The sequence below is a fragment of the Anabrus simplex genome, chromosome 3 (assembly GCF_040414725.1).
Source record: "Anabrus simplex isolate iqAnaSimp1 chromosome 3, ASM4041472v1, whole genome shotgun sequence".
Taxonomy (NCBI): Eukaryota; Metazoa; Arthropoda; class Insecta; order Orthoptera; family Tettigoniidae; genus Anabrus; species Anabrus simplex.
This window is the reverse complement of record NC_090267.1, coordinates 504,339,543-504,346,422: the sequence shown is the minus strand read 5'-3', so window position 1 is coordinate 504,346,422 and position 6,880 is coordinate 504,339,543. Positions and strand designations below refer to the sequence as shown.

At 37.8% G+C, this 6,880-nt stretch overlaps 1 protein-coding gene across 2 annotated transcripts in view; it reads left to right on the top strand.

The window, feature by feature from the left end:
- The first annotated feature begins 2,675 nt into the window (after positions 1-2,675).
- Positions 2,676-6,880, top strand: part of LOC136866575 (N-acetylgalactosaminyltransferase 6) — a 377,415-nt gene continuing 373,210 nt past the window's right edge. For both annotated transcript variants that reach the window (XM_067143666.2, XM_067143665.2), the window contains exon 1: positions 2,676-2,811. The gene's annotated coding sequence lies outside the window, so the exon portion shown is untranslated. The remainder of the gene's footprint in view (positions 2,812-6,880) is intronic.

Genomic DNA, 6,880 nt, shown 5'->3' with positions numbered 1-6,880 from the left:
CGCGAACCTGGTAAACAGGGGGCAAGGTAGCGATCCTAGCGGCCCGCAAATGAACTGCAGTGTGACCACTTCTATAGCGTTTTACGGGCTATTTTTTTTCAGGCCTAGTATTTAGCGTAGGCAACGCTCCAAATACTGTATTTGGTACCTCTTAGCACGGCCGACTTGATGCGTCGCTCTAGCTAGCTCCTTACCGGCCTTGACAATCGGGTCCACGGACTGTAATCGGAGTAGTTACACAGCTCGACACGTGGCGCTGGCGGCCGACCTATTCGCGGTAGAAATGCATGCTTCTTTATGGAAAATATATTGACTTTGTTTGCCGATTTATCGTAATTTAGAGTTATGGATAATGTTACATAGGTTAATAATATTAAAATGATTAATCCTAAAGGTTTACTTTCCTTGACATTTGCCAAAATGATGTCGTGAAATGAAACTGCGGGGAGATGACTTAGTCCAGCTGACGTTCTGATATTGACTCTGATTGCCGATGTATCTTAATTTAGGAATAAAATAGTGTATTACATTGACTAATATTGTTAAAATGATTAATCCGAAATGCTACTTTCATTGATATGTGCCAAAACAACGTCGTAAAATGAAACTGCTGAGGATGAAGTTGTCCAACTGACGTTCCTTAATTGTGAGGAATAATAGTAATTGTTTTTATTATCATGGCATTTAGATACATAGCAGAACTTACCACAATACTTTTGTCTTCTGATGTTAATATTGAGATTAAGAGTCATTGTTCAATTAGAGTTTTTTTTAAAATTCTTCAAGCGCTGCTCTCAGGAAGGGGACTAGACAAAACACAAGTCTTACTTTTTCCATATTCATTGTATGGCAAAACAAATATTTTGACTCAAACATGTTTAAATTTTAATTTCAATATATATAGTTTCAGATTACATTTCATTCATACCTTTTACTAGAATATTAAATACCGGGCAAGTTGGCCGTGCTAAATTCAGACAATAATTTTTACTTGAAATGCAGTAGGGTGGAACAAGTTGGCCGCGCGGCGTGCAGCTGTGAGCTGTGAGCTTGCATCCGGGAGATAGTGGGTTCGAAGCCCACTGTCGGCAGCCCTGGAGATGGTTTTCCGTGCTTTCCCATTTTCACATCAGGCTGTACCTTAATTAAGGCCACGGCCGGTTCCTTCCCACTGCTAGCCCTTTCTTATTCCACCGGCGTCATAAGACCTTTCTGTGTCGGTGCGACGTAAACAATTAGCGAAAAAAGAAGAATTTTAAATAAAATTCCCTGAGAGAAAAGTATTTTGAGTAAATAATTTGTAAACTTTTCTCTGCTTGATGATGATGATGCTTGTTGTCTAAAGGGGCCTAACATCTAGGTCATCGGCCCCATTGCTCAGGTAACAACATTTCATACGTTGGCCTTACCGTCGTAGCAGTAGTGATTCTTACTTGTCGATTCATGGGTAAAAATACCTGATTAGCGTGATTACCTGCCACTCCCGGAGGCCCAGGTTCGATTCCTGGCCATGCCGCGAAATTTCAAAAGTGGTACGAAGGCTGGAACGGGGTCCACTCAGCCTTGGGAGATCAACTGTGTAGAGAGGGGTATCGATTCCCGCCTCAGACATCCTCGAAGCGGTTTTCCGTAGTTTCCCACTTCTCCAAGCAAATGCCGGGATGGTAACTAAAGGCCACGGCTGCTTTCTTCCCTCTTCCTTATCTATGCCTTCCAATCTTCCCATCCCCAACACAAGGCCCCTGTTCAGCATAGAAGTTTCGGCCGCCCGGACGAAGTACTGTTCATCCTTCCCAGTTGTATCCCCCGACCCGCAGTCTCACGCTCCAGGGCACTACCCTTGAGGTGGTAGAGGTGGGATCCCTCACCGAGTCCGAGAGAAAAGCCAACCTTGGAGGGGTAAACAGAGAAAGAAAGAAAGAAAGAAAGAAAGAAAGAAAGAAAGAAGGAAGGAACGAAGGTAAATACCCGAAATAGAAACGGAAAACTAAGATGAGAGTGCTACCTGCTTTTAGCCACTCCGTAGTTTTGTCCTGGTCAACAGAGAATTCGTGAAATGATAGTGTCCCTTTGCTCTTTTTTCCTGTTCCGAATACAAAAAAGGCACACAGCAATATATATTCGAATATTTCCTAACACAGTTAAAGAAAAGCAAATCACCACATCATTAAAAAACGAATTAGCACATAAATTAAAGTCCTTATTAAGGACAAAGTTACAGCGAGAAATCACTTTGTTCTTGTTTCCATAAAATTTCTGCTCGAAGTATGGAAAGATGCACAAGAATGTCACAAATTCCAAGATGTTTAAACACAATTTTAAAAATATAATCACCACACTACACAATAAAAAATAAACTCATTAGCGCATAACTATCATATCTCAATATCAAGCCAATAACCACCTCATTGCGAACACACTGCCAACATTTACGACAGCAAAACCATATAAATAAAACTGGAAATGCGGCAATTTGCGGTATACAGCTTCCTGTCATTGGGTAGTAGGCCAGCGCTCCAGCGGTATTACGGTGAAACTTTCCAATTACAGCTTTATGCTGGGGTTCACAAGCGATTGTCAAGGCCGGTATAAGGAGCGCAGCGAGAGATCCAGTCGGCCGTGCTCTTAGGATAGCGTGGTGTGGCCCTACTGGTCGTCGTAATAGTTCCATAGTTGTTTGACAGATGGTACCGGCGCATTGACGTGCATTGGATAGTCCTGCTAGTGGGGAAAAATCATTCATGTTTACAACTGAAAGGAATTAACTGTGAATTGACCAGGTTTTAATGATTCCAGACTCATTATTACAAGGTATGATTATAGTAGTGTTTTATGTGAAGTTAAATGCTTCTTTTTACTCTGTTGTATGCTGGTGGGGTCTACTTTAACCTCACATTTTCATGTGGAACTACAGTAGTAATGCCATAGATTTCTGTTGTTACATTAGTTACTTCTGCGTATTATTTCTAGTTGTCATTGAGCGTTGTTAACAATTTATTTTGATATTACTATATTGATGCTTCCCTGTTTTAGACTGTCCTTGAGCGGTTCGTATATGTCAAGGGTAAACACTAGGTTCAATGACAACTATTATTCTATGACAGTTCATTTTTATTGTATGTATAGCCTAGTTTGTAACATCTTATTTTTTCCTTGGGAGACTTGAGCTTTTTTTCGTAAGTCTGTCTTTGACATTTGGAAGCAGGAACTGCCCTGCAGTTCACAATTTCATATGAATAGATTTTGTTATGGTACCGGTAATCCATCTACTTGGCTACTAGAATTTCATCTTAAATTATTAGAAGAATTTTTCGAGATTGTAGCCCAAAATTTTTCTGTATACAATTTAATTTGATTCTTGCTCTTGACGTGTTAGGTTTCTATGATAGGCTGGTACATTTTAGCGTTCACCAAACATCGAAGGCTATTTAATGCAATACTCTATCATGAATATTATAAACTTCATTTCAATCTGTATAAGGTAAACAGTAGTGTTGAAACATTTGCTTGATCAGATTAATAACAATAATAGTAATGTTATTGGATTTACATCCCACTAAGTACTTTTTACGGTTTTCGGAGACGCTAAGATGCCGAAATTTAATCCCGCAGGAGTTCTTTTACATGCCAGTAAATCTGCCGACACGGGGCTGATGTATTTGAGCACCTACAAATACCACCTGACTGAGCCAAGATCGAACCTTGCAAGGTGGGGTCAGAAGGCCAGTGGCCTGAACCGTCTGAGCCATTCAGCCTGGCAAATCAGATTAGTTGGAATTAACTTGTATTCTAGAATTTTAGCTACCATCACAGAATAAGACCTCCTCACTCTGTCCTGTTCATATAGGCCCTACTCTTAAATGATAATTGCAAAATCTATTTTAAATGATTATTTGGCAATGCATTTCATACATTATGTTATTCATATGCCTATTCTCAGTTGGTCTAATTTTTAAAAATTGAGCTGTCACATTGTGAAGACTTCAACGGTTTATTGGATGTTGTCTGTTATATACTAGAATGTAGTAAGTTAATGGTAGTGATGTATACATATTATCTTTTAGGCATATTATTTTAGCATAGCTTATCACATGTGATTAAGGAAGGGAGACAAGTGTGTCAATGATGGGTCTGAATTTGAGTCTAGTAAGATCACAGTGCAGAGGGCTATCAAAAGCAATAGTACTGAACAAAAGTAGGGAAGGAATTTATCCATCACAGGTGTTAGTTTTTGTAGTTGTGATAAGGCATGGTTTCTCCTTAAGGGCTGCTGCCCTTTCCATCACTTGGCAAACGTGAAGAAAAATATAATTCTGTATCCAAAATGTTACCTCCTCTGAAGTATTTTTTGAACTACTGTAACTAAATCTGTCAGGGCTGGGGAGGCTGAGTGCAATGGTTCTCAACCACAAGCAGGCGACAAGACTACAGTCCCTTTGTTCGGGCTGTGCCGTTCCCACATGCTGCGCAGTTCACTCGGCGCACAGAGAAAGTGGTACGAGCATCGGGCGCGTAAGCATGTCAGCCAAGCGGTTCCAGTAACGCAGTGTGACATACTGTGTAGTATGTGTTTTGCCTTCTAACAATCAGTATTTATGAAATGTTGATTATTTTAAACTGTGCATTGTGCATATAACAACTCCAGTGCTTCGAGGAGCCTGCAATTGTAATTACAATTTTATGGATAGACATGGATAAGGATAGTGTGAAGTATTTATTAGGCATTTTGTTTTCACAATTTCATTTTAATAAACTTAATTGTTTTAAGATAATATACAATTTTCAATATGGACCACCATGAAGTTCATTACATGCATTTTAACCCTTGCTGAGAAGAATACTGCTCACTGCACCTGATATGTCGATGTGTTAGCCATCAAGTTGACAACCTTACATGAAAAAATTTAACCCTTCAGAGTATAATAAGTGGTAGTGGCTAACTGGTTGCGGTGAGAGAAATGCTCTATTTTTCTTTCCATGTTTGCTGTTTGGAGGTGACATAACTTCGATGAAAACTGGAGTGGAGGATTTGAAGCATTTAGCCGAAAAGGCTAAAAACACTTGAACAGTCAGCTCAAGAACGAGGTTGGCTTAGCCATGCTAGGAACAGTGAAGATTGCTTCACTTCTAAGTGAGGCCTATAGGTCAGAAATTATTAGATCCCCTACAATGAGAAATATTTAAAGAAATAATTGCCTTTGTACAATTCTGTGGTAAATTTGAACTTCCACTATGAGGCCATGATGAGATTGCTTAATCATCTAGATCTAGATGGCATTTTCTGAGGATTATTAAAATTTGATTCACTGAAAGCCCATTTTTTGAAGTCCACCATCTTTAGGGGAACATCCAAGGTTTAAAAAAACAAAGCTTTTAGGATATTTTCTTGAGGTACATTAAGAAGAAATATGAAGTGCAATTAAACAAACAAAATTTTTAGCTGTAATGTTGAATGATTCGACAGATGTTTTTAATGTCAATGTTAATGTAAAATTCTAACAATATCACCAAAAACAGTGCATCAAGAAGATAGAGATGCTTATTTTATGTAAAAAAAAAATTGGTTTTTATGTACCGTAATTTTAAATAAGTTATGTATTTTAATTATAACTTAAGAGTAGTCCAATTTTAAATGTCTCATGTAGATGACATTTCTTTATTTTAATTACAACTTGTTTAGTGTGAGGAGATTAGGTATCAAGTCTGCAAATTGTTTGGTTGCTGATGAAGAGAACAAGTTAGGTTCTCAAAATGTGCAGCATTTTATTATTGACAGGGCATACATAGATCTTCACGAGTGATTTGCTGTGGATTATTTGATGGTATGTTCCGAGCTGTCAGTGGAGAGATGGCCTGGAGTGGTGTTTTTAAAGATCACAATATGAAGATAAAGTTGTAATTAAAGAGAACAAATTAGGGCAAGTATTCGTTTATGGGAAGAGGAGTTAGGGATTAGAATAATTTTTCAAAGGGAGGTGTTTTATAAATTTCCAAATTTTATGCAATTATTGAAGAAAAGTTTTGGTAAACAACAGATAGGGTATTTGCCACCTGGGTGACTGGCCTAAATGCAGATCATTAGTGATTGATATTTCATGTAGCTTCAGTTTTTTTGTATTTTAATAAGTGTTCTTCAGTTAGAATACCACTTTTATTTTGCTAAATTGATAATAACTCATTAGGGGGAAATATGTCTATAAAAGATATTTCACTCACCTCTTTGCTGCAAATGTTACGGAACATACTGTAATAAATCTCATTGTAGACCGTATTGGACATCAGATTATGAAACTTAAAATAAGAATAATAGTTAACACTTATCTTTCCTTATATTTAGGATATAAACATTACAACAGGCACTGTGAAATGGGACGTGTTTTGCTGTTGTAACGTTTATATCCTAAATATACGGAAAGATAAGTATTGGAAAGGTGGTGTTAACTATTATTCTTAGCCTATTTTAAGTTTCACATACTGTAATTTTACCATCCGATGTGAAATGAGGAAACTCCTGTAACCACTGTTTAATTAAAGATAACTTGGAAGCAGACACTTTCAGCATATGAGGTGAGCGAAATATCTTTTCTCACAGATTGAAATGGAAAGGTTTATTTCCAGCTGGTCAATGGACACTGTCTCCCACCTCGTGACACGCAAACTACAGGTATGTTTACTGCAGGAGGTTCCTGAGGACTTCTGGGGAGTGTAGTTTATACCTTCTCGGTTTTAAGATTTTGTTTGAAAAATATTTCAGGAATATACCATTCAAGATACTGAAAACTAATCTGCAAATACATTAGTTTCTTGGAAAAAATTTAAAAAATTTAAATCTGTATAGCGAATAAAAAATAGGATTTATAGGAGTATAGGCAAATACAGG